We start from the raw sequence: 12127 nt of genomic DNA on the forward strand, positions 1-12127 counted from the left end.
AAATAGAACTGAAAAATATGAAATCACAGCATTTATTGGCATTGTGCTAATATCAGGCTAATATTCGACGTGTTGACTACGTGGCATCGCCAGATGAAAGGTGAGCCAAAATGCTGATGAATTGAACGAACGTTGATCTCAGGTCACGAAAAGTGTCGGTACAAATGTAAAGATTTGCATTTTTGAAAGTTTCATTTCTTGACAGTCTTTTTCGTTTCTGTTTTCAAAGTGAGAGAACAACACAAGTACAATTTGACATAATAAAATTGCGGTAAACTCCCCGTCGGGGAATTGAACCCCGGTCTCCCGCGTGACAGGCGGGGATACTAACCACTATACTAACGAGGAACGCACCGGGGAAGCGACCATACACATTGTACACTTGTCACTTACACTTCCGGAGCGACAACTCAGTTCTGATGAGATCAGTTCTTTTCCCCAATACGGAGAACCATTTCATGCAGCAAACAGCGGCTTTAACTAACTCATTAAGACTTTTGGATTACCAGGAAAGAGAATGAGATGGATGCATGAAGAAAAAAACACAAATCAGGTGGAGACAGAAAGGTGCGTTTGCCGTTCATATCAAACCGCATGTTCTTTTTAATTTTGGAGGAAAGACGGGGTGTCTTGAAGTCTGAACATGCTGGACAATCTCAGCTGGTCTCTCTCCACAGATGATGTCAGACCAGCTGAGTTTTTCCAGCATTTTCATTTGTTGTTTCAGATTCCAGCATCGGCAGGATTTTACTTTTATCTTGTTAAGAAATACGTTGTTTTCCTTTTGTCGAGTGTAACAGGGCAAAATTTGCGAATAATGCACAATTTGTGGGAAAGGAGGCTGTGAAGAGGATGTAAAAATATTCCAGATGGATCTAGATATACTCGGAGAATTGGATAGCTTTCGGCAGATGGAGTTCAATGTGGATAAACGCGAAAGGCAAATTATTATCCTTCTGGAAAGCAGTTTCAAAATCTGTCTGGGCAGAGGGATCTGGCTGTCTCTGTCCAGAATCACAGAAAGTCAGTATGCTGGTAAAATGTATAATTTTAAAAGGCAAATTGAATGTAAGCATATATTGCAAAAGAACTGGAGTAAGAAAGTAGAGAAATATTGTTTCAATTGTGTTGATGAAGCCACAACTGGAATATTGTGTCCAGTTTTGGTCCCCTTACTTGTGGAAAGATGAGGTGGTATTACATCCAGCACTTTTTCCTTTCCTTCTCTATGTGCGGTATGCTTTGTCTGCAAGAAACCACACCTTTCACTGTATACTATTTCATGTGACAAAAATAAATCAAATCACATCAAATCCGGCTGTCAAAATGAGATTACCGACGCGACTGGCGAGTTACAACCACAGGTCGACTTGGCGAGTGGTGAAAACTGATATCACTGCTTCTGATCTTCACCAGAACAGACAGTGAAATGGAACATTGTTCGGGAACATTCCTGATTTTACAATGTTGTTACGAAAAGATGGTTAATAAGCTGTGGGACACATTGAAAAGATGTTTCCATTCACTCGGCTCTGGCAGTTGGCTCGTTGGTCTAGGGGTATGATTCTCACTTAGGGTCCCAACATTAAAATGCGAGAGGTCCCGGGTTCAAATCCCGGACGAGCCCATGGTTCATTTTTATATTTTTTCAAAGTAGATTCCGAAAATGATTAAAACCAGGAGCAGATTAGAGTTCCCGAGAAATCATTGCAGAGAATATATTACAGCAGAACATGGCCCATTTACCAGTGGGCAGATCGTTGTGTGGGAAGGAGAATTTGAGCTATGAAGACAGACTGGATTGGATCAGACTATTTTATTTAGAGCAGTGAAGGCTAAGAGGAGACCTGATTCCGGTATATAAGGAATAGACAGGGTGGATCGGAAGCTGCTGCCGCCTTATAGCACGGGCATTCGACCTCTGACCTTCGGGTAAGCGTTCTCCAAGGCGGCCTTCACGACACACGACAGCGCAGAGTCGCTGAGCAGAGACTGATAGCCAAGTTCCACACACATGTGGAAGGGTCTCAATCGGGATCTTGGGTTCATGTCGCACGATCTGTAACCCCCATGACTTGTCTGGGTTTGCTAAACCTCACTTACTGCACTGTCTGGAGACAATACACATCTCTTTAACCTATGCCTAAGGCCCTTTCCACTTACATTGTCCGCATCTTTAAGACTTGAATAGCAGGTTAGCTGTAAAGACTCGCATTCTAATCAGTAATCTGTAAACTGTGTGCTGTTATATGCTCTGTCTGAGGTCAGAACTCTCCATTCACCTGACGAAGGGGCAAACACCGAAAGCTTGTGAGTTTACTATCAAATAAATCGGTTGGACTTTAACCTGGTGTTGTGAGACGTCTTACTAGTGGAGTGCCAAGGGATCAGTGCTGGGTCCATTGTTGTTTGTCATCTATATCAATGATCTGGGTGATAATGTGGTAAATTGGATCAGTAAATTTGCTGATGATATAAAGACTGGAGGAGTAGTGGACAGTGAGGAAGGTTTTCAAAGCTTGCAGAGGGATTTGGACCAGCTGGAAAAATAGGCTGAAAAACGGCAGATGGAGTTTAGTGCAGACAAGTGTGAGGTATCGCACTTTGGAAGGACAAACCAAGATAGAACATACAAAGTTAGCTGGGAGTATAGATACATAATTCCCTAAAAGTGGCTTCACAGGTAGATAGGGTCGTAAAGAGTGCTTTTGGTACATTGGCCTTTACAAATCAAAGTATTGATTACAAGAGTTGGAATGATATGGTGAGGTTGTATAAGGCATCGCTGAGGCCGAATTTAGAGTATTGTGCGCAGTTTTGGTCACCTAATTACAGGAAGGTTGAAAGAGTGCAGAGAAGGTTTACAAGGATGTTGCCGGGATTTGAGAAACTGAGTTACAGAGAAAGATGGAATACGTTAGGACTTTATTCCCTGGATCTTAGAAGAATGAGGGGAGATTTGATAGAGGTGTATAAAATTATGATGGGTATAGATAGAGTGAATGCAAATAGACTTTTTCAACTGAGGCTACGGGGAGGAAAAAAAATGCAGAGGACATGGGTGAAGGGTGAAGGGGGAAAAGTTTGAAGGGAATATTGTGGTGGGGTGGGGAGGGCTTCTTCACACAGAGAGTGGTGGGGGTGTGGAATGAGCTGCCGGATGAAGTGGTAAATGCGGGCTCACTTTTAACATTTATGAAAAAACTTGGGCAGGTACATGGATGAGAGGGGTGTGGAGGGATATGGTTCAGCGGCAGGCAAGTGGGACTAGACAGAAAAATGGTTCGGCACAGCCAAGAAAGGCCAAAAGTCCCGTTTGTGTGCTGCAATGTTGTATGGGAATGGGGAATAAATGTTGCAGCTGCGGCTCTGTTGCACAGAAGAATTACACGTTGGACTTCTCATCGTTATCTGGTGAGATATTCAAAGATTGTGGTCAGGAACTCATCGGAGTCGGCTTTTTAGATAAGGAACTGGTGTATCAATGCTTTCAGAGAAGTGAAACTGCCTCCACGAAAATCAAACAATCCCCATAGTGCAAAAGAAGGACACTCGGCCCATCGAGCCTGCGCTAACAGTAATCTGACCCAGGCCGCATCCGAGGAACCTCACTCATTGAGCTCATTCACAATAAAGAGACACAGAAAATACATTATCGACGAAAGTGGGATTTGAACCTATGCATATAAAGCATGGGATTAATACTCCATCGCCTTAACCACTGGGCCACCTCATCCAACAAATAGGACGCTTTCTAATCACCTCTTGAACAAGGAACACATTTCTCCTGTAGGATAATGTTGTGTTTCTGCTTTCTTGTTAATTTTGCTTCGCTGTTACTCTTCCATTCGATTTAAATCCCGAGAAAGTGAAGAGGGAGACATTTCCGGTGTGAGCTTTGAATTCACCAAACATAACCCGGATGTAAAAAGGAACTCGCGTTATGAGCTTGTGGCGCAATGGTAGCGCGTCTGACTCCACATCATAAGGTTGCGTGTTCAAATCACGTCTGGCTCACGGAGCTTTCATTTATCAGTCTTTGCATTTTGGACGCGGATAAAGTTGATTGTTCCCGAAAAAACAAATTTCCAAACGATGATAAATACTACATTTTATGTTTTTGCTCAATCTACACCTGCACCTCGGGCAATAAAAAGACAATACAATTAAAGAAAAGCATTTCAGCTGTAAAGCACTTTGAAACTTCCAGCGGTTTGGAGAAAAAAAACATATTTCTTGACAAGATAAAAGCAAAATACTGCCGATGCTGGAATCTGAAACAACAAATGAAAATGCTGGAAAAACTCAGCAGGTCTGACATCATCTGTGGAGAGAGACCAGCTGAGATTGTCCAGCATGTTCAGACTTCAAGACACCCCGTCTTTCCCCCAAAATTAGAAAGAACATGCGGTTTGATATGAACGGGAAACGCTCCTTTCTGTCTCCACCTGATTTGTGTTTTTTTCTTCATGCATCCATCTCATTCTCTTTCCTGCTAATCCAAAAGTCTTAATGAGTTAGTTAAAGCCGCTGTTTGCTGCATGAAATGGTTCTCCGTATTGGGGAAAAGAACTGATCTCATCAGAACTGAGTTGTCGCTCCGGAAGTGTAAGTAACAAGTGTACAATGTGTATGATCGCTTTAGCCGTCAGCTCCTCGTTAGTATAGTGGTTAGTATCCCCGCCTGTCACGCGGGAGACCGGGGTTCAATTCCCCGACGGGGAGTTTGTCGAAATTTTTTTACTTCAAATTGTATTTGTGTTGTTCTCCAACTATAAAAAAAGGACAAAATACTGTCGAGCAATGAAACTTTAAAAAATGCAAATCTTAATATTTGTACCGACACTTTTCTTGACCTGAGATCAACGTTCGTTCAATTCATCAACATTTTGGCACACCTTTGATCTGGCGATGCCACGTCGTCAACACGTGGAATATTACCCTGAGAAGTGTCAGGAGCAGAATCGCGAGCTCTACACAACCATTGTTGACCTCACGAAAGCCTCCGACACTGTAAGCCGACAAGGCCTGTGGAGGATCATGTCAAAGTTCGGCTGCCTCCCCCCCCCCACCCCCGCCCAATTCATTCAGATGGTACGCCAGTTCCATGATGGCGTCATGTCCAGAGCATTGGATGTCGGAGAATCATCTGAGGCATTCCCAGTCAAAAGTCTGACAACACCAGGTTCAAGACCAACCAATTTATTTGATAGTAAATTCACTAGCTTTCGGGTGGCATTCCCGGTCACCAATGGCGTCAAAGAGGGCTGTGTGCTCTCACCCACACTGTTCAGCATGATGGTTACTGCCATGCTGAATGATGCCTTCCAGGACAGTGTTGCTGGAACCAGCCGCAAGTACAGAGTGGGTGGGAAGCTTTTCAACCTGAGGAGACTTCAAGCTATTACTAATGTGAAGGAGACTGTTCTGAGAGATTTCCTCTTTGCCGATGACTGTGCCCTGTCTGCTGGCTCAGAACCAGAGATGCAAGTCAGTATGGACAAATTTTCCACGGCTTGTGACAACTTTGGACTCACCATCAACATTAAAAAGACCGAAGACATGCACCAGCCTGCTCCTCATGCACCGTACACAGAACCCATAATCACAATCAAAGAGCAGAAAATACAGGCAGTGGACCAGCTCACTTATCTTGGCAGCATCCTCTCCCAAGCAGTGACTATTGATGCAGAAGTTAACTGTAGAATGGCAAAGGCGAGTTCCGCTTTTGGTAGACTGCGCTCCACTGTATGGGAACGTCGAGGAATCAGCCCAGCAACAAAACTGAAGGTCTGCAGCGCCGTGATACTCACTACCCTCCTGTATGCCTGTGAAACGTGGACTGTGTATCGAAGGCATGCAAGACAGCTCAATCATTTCCACATGACTTGTCTTTGCAGAATATTACACATCCGATGGCAAGACAAAGTACCAGACACTGAAGTTTTCGCGAGAGCAAGTCTACCATCAGTCCACACACTGCTGATGAGAACACAGACCTGGTGGGCAGGTCATGTCATCCGTATGTCAGACGAGCGCATACCCAAGCAGCTCCTTTTTGGGGACCTCTCTGCTGGAAGACGCTCGCATGGAGGGCAGAAGAAATGTTTCAAAGACACACTCAAGTACTCCCTGAAGTCGCTTGACATTGACACGACCACCTGGGAAACGCTGGCACAAAACCGCCCTACCTGGCGCTGCCTCACCCACAAAGGCTGTCAAGCTCACGAAGCAAGGTGCATTGCTGATGAACAACTTAAGTGCGAGCTGCGCAAGTCCAGAGCCACCAGCGCAACAACTACAGTGTCTACACAACTCTGCCCAGCATCTGCCAGGACATTCCGTGCCCGAATTGCCCCTGATCAGTCATCTTCGGACACACCACAACCAGCCTCAAAATGACAGACGGTGTTGAGGTCCTCATCGATGACGATGGACGAACAACAATATACTTTTAGATTATCATAGAATTTTCCCAAATTTACCCAGGCAAAGCTTTCTCACATCCTCTCTTTGCATTCCTTATTCCTTTCTCAAGGTCTACCCTACACTTTCTGTACTTCATTAATGCCTCCACTGATTTTGTTCCCTTGTAATTTGTGGATAGAAACAAAAAACGTCTACAACAATCACTTAACAATAATGGTTTTAAAATGGCTGCTCTGGCTGAGAGCTAAGCATGCTGGGAATTTCAATCAACTTGTGGATTAAATTCAGATGCAGGTCTTAAACAGGGTCTGGTCTGGAAGCTGTGAAATGGGGCTTCCAGTGTTGGTGAGATCAGGGAAGTTGTTTCCATCGACCCAAGCATTGAACCTCCGATTTATGGCTGCCCAGTGCAGAGTGTGCAGTTTGAGTGAAGTGTCATGGTTCAGTTCACGAGTAGGTTCACTGGAGGTGTGAGACATATGTTTGGTTTCTGGTGGCACAGTTGGCTGGATCATAGAGAATCTTCCGGAAACAAGTGGGCAATTGTGGATAAAATTCACGTTAATCCTTTGTTTAACAGCAATAACTCCAACAGACCAACTGTCACAACAAAGCTTCACCCAGCAGGATACTTCAGAGAGATGAAAATATATTCTACACCGAGCTTCTTTCTGAGCCAAAGTTTTCCAAAACTCGGTCGAGTCTATTTTCAGTTCTTGATTTTCATTCAGAGAAAAGTGCAGTTGAGGATTTAAGGTTCAGTTGAAAGTTAATGTTCCGTTAGAGTTAAAGTTCAGTAAAGAGTTAATGAGTTGCCACTGTTTCTGTCTCATTTGGTACGAGTGTGTGTGTGTTTTTTTTAATGAATTATTAGCCTTATTTGCCTTATTAAACGGAAATGCTTGCAAAATAGCTAAATTCAAGATTTATAATAACTTTCTAAAAGCTTTTCGTTTCCTTCTCATTGAAACCTGAATATATCTGGACATGCACTGTTCTGTGGGCTTGTTATTCCTATCACCGAGAGGGAACATGGTGGGTTGCCACCATCCCCAATTCCTTTTTTAATGCCCCCTACTGTCCTTCTGTCACTTTTCCATTTGAAACCGTTCTCAGGTTACTTTGTGCAGATCCTGTCTAATTTTACTGAAATCCACTCTCTCAAAATCCATTATTCTTCTTTTGCAGCTTGCCGATTTCCTTGGCTGTAACACGCTTAAATTGTACCATTTTGTGAACTGTATCACGAAAATGCCCTCCACCACCATATCGATCACACGGCTGGCTTCATTCGCCAGAATTAGGACTAGTACAGCTCCATCCCGTGTTACAAAGAACAAAGAACAACACAGCACGGGAAACAGGCCCTTCGGCCCAACGAGCCCGCGCCGCCGTCCCCCTGTCTCAGTGACCTATTCATGATTTTAGTCTACACCTAACGTGCGAGGATCAGGGAGGTCCAATTTAGGGACAATTTAGTACCCAATCAATCAGCCTAAAAGCACATCTTTGGGGGATGTGGGAGGAAACCGGAGCACCCGGAGGAAACCCACGCAACCACAGGGAGAACGTGCAAACTCCCACAGACACAGGCCCAAATCCATGTGTCCGCACAGCAACAGAGATAGTCTCTGAGCTGTCATGTTGCCCTCGAGATGGTCCAGTTTAAGCACACTAACGACATGAAGCAATAGGCAACTCCCGAAGCAACGTCCAAGAGCAGCCCACTACAACCTGCCGCATGCATGCCCCTTGCTGGACTTAAATGCCTGTGGAGACAAAAAAATTCATTATTAAACAGGCAAAGACTAACATCCCTGAGGCAAAACGTATTCCCAGGCTTACAATGTTAAGTAAGGCCTACTATATCCCCCTATATGTAGCCCGCTCATATGGCTGTCTAAGTGACTCTTAAACAACCCTAGCGTGCCTGCTTCCACCACCTTACTCGGCAGTGCATTCCACACCCCCACTACCCTTTGTGTGAAAAACTGCCCTCTAATATTTGTCTTATACCTAGCCCCCCTCACCCTAAGCCCGTGACCCCTCGTTCTATCCATTTCTAATAGCGGAAAAAGCTTACCACCATTTACTCTATCTATCCCCTTCATAATCTTATAAACCTCTATTAGATCCCCCCTCAGCCGACGTCTCTCAAGGGAAAACAGCCCAAGTTCATTCAATCTTTCCTCGTAAGACAGCCCTTCCATACCAGGCAACATCCTGGTAAATCTCCTCTGCACTCTCTCCAGGATCTCTACATCCTTTCGGTAGTACGGCGACCATAACTGGACACAGTACTCCAAGTGAGGCCTAACCAACGTTCTATACAACTGCAACATCAGACTCCTACTCTTATATTCTATACCTCTTCCTATGAATAAGGAGACAGAACGAATACACCACCGACGAGGATGGGATTCGAACCCACGCATGCAGAGCACAATGGATTAGCAGTCCATCGCTTTAACCACTCGGCCACCTCGTCATTTTTTTTTATACTTTTCACTGCATTCTTTTCACATGTGACAATAATAAATCAAACTTCCAGTCTATGAAACAAAACAAAGAACAATAGCAGAGAATGGCTTCGATCCATCGATCTCTGGGTTATGGGCGCAGCACGCTTCCGCTGCGCCACTCTAGTGTTGGACCACTCACTTATTGATTTAACAAATTCTCCCGTACATTCTTCAAGAAATCTGCTCCATCCAATCCCTTAACACTCCGTTTCCATGATGATGCTGGAAAAGTTGAAACCACCTAATATAATAACTGTATTGTTATTGCTTTTACACACCTCCACAAACTGCGCACACATTTGTTCCTCAATATCCCACTTACCCTCTGGGGGTCTATAATCAACATCTAACAATGTGGTTGCCCCTTTTTATTCCTAAATGCTAATTACAAAGCTTCACCTGAAGCCACCTCCAAGATATAATCTCTCCTTCCTGCAGTAACGGACTCAGTAACTAATAATGCAATGCATCCTCCTATTTTACTTCCTCCCTTATCTTGCCTGAGGATTCTATATCCAGGGCTGTTGAGTTGTCAATCTTGTTCTTCCGCAGCTGTGCGATACCTCAGTGCATCTTTTAGAGAAAAATAATCCTGTAAGCCAGTTTCATAGAACCATTACAGGACAGAAGCAGTCCATTCGGCCCATTGACATTGTGCCGACCATAATTCAACCCAGCCCCTTTCCCCGTAACCCTCCTTTAGTAATCCACCCTGACAGTACGGTCAATTTAGCATGGCCAACCAACCTGACCCGCACATCTTTGGACTGTGGGACGAAACGAGGACACCCGGAGGAAACCCACACAGTCACCGGGAGAAAATGCAAACTCCATAAAAACGGTGACCCAAGTCTTGAATTGAATCTGCATTCGCTGATTGTCTTCCAGCAACCGCACCTGGCACAAAGGAAGATGGCTGCCGTTTTTGGATGTCGTTCATCTCATTTTCAGGAAATCTCGGCGTTTTTTTCTCACGGCAACGCCCTGAGTGAAATGATTCTCAGCTGCTTCAGAAATGACATTTCTTCCATGCTAAGGACAGAACTGGGGATGTTCACTGATGACTGCACACTGCTCAGGACTATTCACAGGACTCCTCAGACTATTTCCAAATGCAGCAACAACTGGATAACCGCGCAGTCCTGGTCTGTGACATGTGGTAAATAAAATTAGTCTTGTCATGTGGTAAATAACATTTGTAGTGAGATTGTACTGTGTTACGTGGATGGCAGTAGGTTCAGAAGCAACTCACCATTATCTTCGCAAAAGCCATTTTGGATGGTCAATAAATGCAGAGAATTCCACAAATTCACCACCCTTTGAGTGAAGAAGTTCCTCCTCAAGTCTGATCTAAACTACCCCCGACCCCCGGCGTATTTTGAGGCTGTGCCCTCTAGTTCTGCTATCCTTTCTCAGCGGGAAGAATCTCTCTACCTCTACCCTATCCATCCCCTTCAGTATCTTGTAAGTCTCTATAAGATCCCCCCATCAGATACGTCATCCAATGTAAAACTCATTGTGATGTCTTCTAGTTGTGAACCAGGCTGGAAAATTTTGTATCTTTAGGCAGAAATTCTTTCCAATGCAGAAAACCCACACACTCACTTTCCTTATTCTCCTGTAGACATTGGAGTCCGATCTCGCAGGTTTGATATTCGCAAGGCACAATCTACTCTATCACAACGCTGTTCAGACGTTGTTTACTGTGCAGTAGAAACAACTGCACAGAACTTTAATAAAACCCCGGATAGAATGAATGCTGGAAAACTGAGCCTGCGACACCCACATCCCATAAACTATATATATTTTCAAGTTTTTCATATTTCCATGTTGCTTTGAGAGAGATTGTGCAACAGAAACATTGTGAAGGCAAAATGCAACTGCAACCTTGAATACCAAATCTATCATATTTTTCCACGTAGTGAATGCAGCTTTACTGAGCAGCTCCCTGTTCAGCGTGAAATCAGACAGTGAAGGATGTTCACAGGCGCTCTATCAAACTTCATGTACCTTCAGAGAGCTTTCCAACTGGACACATGTGAGCAACTGTATGAATACTGGTGCTCCAGCGTGCAAGTTTCTCAGTTGCGAGGCTGCATGGCTGGTTCAATCAGTAAACATTACCTTTTGCAATTCCCTATCCGTATCTGGCATCGACCTCATTCAAACTTGTAGTCATGAAACTAGACTTGATTTATATATTCAAAATTCTGTGCACACATCAAATGTGTTCTTTGCTCAAGGAATGAAACAGGCTGATTATGCGTGGGTTATTGTGGTTCGTCAATCAATGCATACTGACGTTCAGGTGACATTTGGTAAAGTGATTAATCGATTGTAAATGGAATTTAATGGAATTCAGGGACATGTACATACAAAATTGTCAGTGAACAATTGTTTTCCAAGGCCAAAGAAATTAAACAGTGGTGTTCCCTAAGAATCAGTATTGGTGATAGATCTATTCTGGGAAGATATGTACTAAATGTACTTGTGCCTGAAACGATCAAATGATCTAAAGGATGTGAAGGATAACAAGGCATTCAAGGAAGACAGAAAGCAAAACTTGTTTAACGCAAAGGTATATTGTAGATGGCACTGACGCTGAGAATTGTTTCAAGTGTATGCATTCAAAAAGCAAGAATGAGGGAATATGATATAAACAAAACTGCACAAGTTTCACAGTGGATGTGTGATAATATGTCTAAGAACAAATGTGCACAAGGTTTCTACACTCTCTTCAGGATCATTCTTCTCAGAGACTCGTTAAATAATCGAAATGTAGCCCGTTAAGTCCTGTTTTGGACCAGGTTTAGCTTCACAATATTGATCTGGGTTGGAATAAGTGTTTGAAGATACATTGCAGTTCGATACATTGGCAGCGACTGAGAGGAACAGGTGGACACAAGAAATGTTGATTATGATTTCATTGAGAATTCCCAAAAACGGAAACTAAGGCTGAGGGTCTCCCGAAACCCTCTCCCCCAGCCAGCTCTATGCCTCCATCTGGATGCAACAATCATGGATGACCTTTTGGAGCTCATTTAACCAATTTGGTGACACAGCAAACGAAAACAAAGCCAACTATGAGTCTATCACAAATCCAACTTGGCAAACTAATGTGTTCCCCTGTTTCTTTATTACCGACACAGTACGAATTAAGATGAGATCAATTGTAC

General features: G+C 43.7%; 5 non-coding genes across 5 annotated transcripts; 3 read left to right on the forward strand and 2 right to left on the reverse strand.

The window, feature by feature from the left end:
• Positions 1 to 276: 276 nt before the first annotated feature.
• Positions 277 to 348, reverse strand: trnad-guc (transfer RNA aspartic acid (anticodon GUC)). The gene has a single exon. It is a non-coding gene; the product is annotated as a tRNA-Asp (tRNA).
• Positions 349 to 1541: 1193 nt separating this feature from the next.
• On the forward strand, positions 1542 to 1627 carry trnap-agg (transfer RNA proline (anticodon AGG)). The gene is given in 2 exon segments: positions 1542 to 1577; positions 1592 to 1627. It is a non-coding gene; the product is annotated as a tRNA-Pro (tRNA).
• A 2318-nt stretch (positions 1628 to 3945) lies between these two features.
• trnaw-cca (transfer RNA tryptophan (anticodon CCA)) lies at positions 3946 to 4017 on the forward strand. Its single transcript has one exon. It is a non-coding gene; the product is annotated as a tRNA-Trp (tRNA).
• Positions 4018 to 4653: 636 nt separating this feature from the next.
• On the forward strand, positions 4654 to 4725 carry trnad-guc (transfer RNA aspartic acid (anticodon GUC)). The gene has a single exon. It is a non-coding gene; the product is annotated as a tRNA-Asp (tRNA).
• A 4110-nt stretch (positions 4726 to 8835) lies between these two features.
• Positions 8836 to 8917, reverse strand: trnas-gcu (transfer RNA serine (anticodon GCU)). Its single transcript has one exon. It is a non-coding gene; the product is annotated as a tRNA-Ser (tRNA).
• Between the last annotated feature and the right edge of the window lie 3210 nt (positions 8918 to 12127).

This window comes from Carcharhinus amblyrhynchos, unplaced genomic scaffold (assembly GCF_965287045.1).
Source record: "Carcharhinus amblyrhynchos unplaced genomic scaffold, sCarAmb.v2.hapA scaffold_79, whole genome shotgun sequence".
NCBI classification, from domain to species: domain Eukaryota; kingdom Metazoa; phylum Chordata; class Chondrichthyes; order Carcharhiniformes; family Carcharhinidae; genus Carcharhinus; species Carcharhinus amblyrhynchos.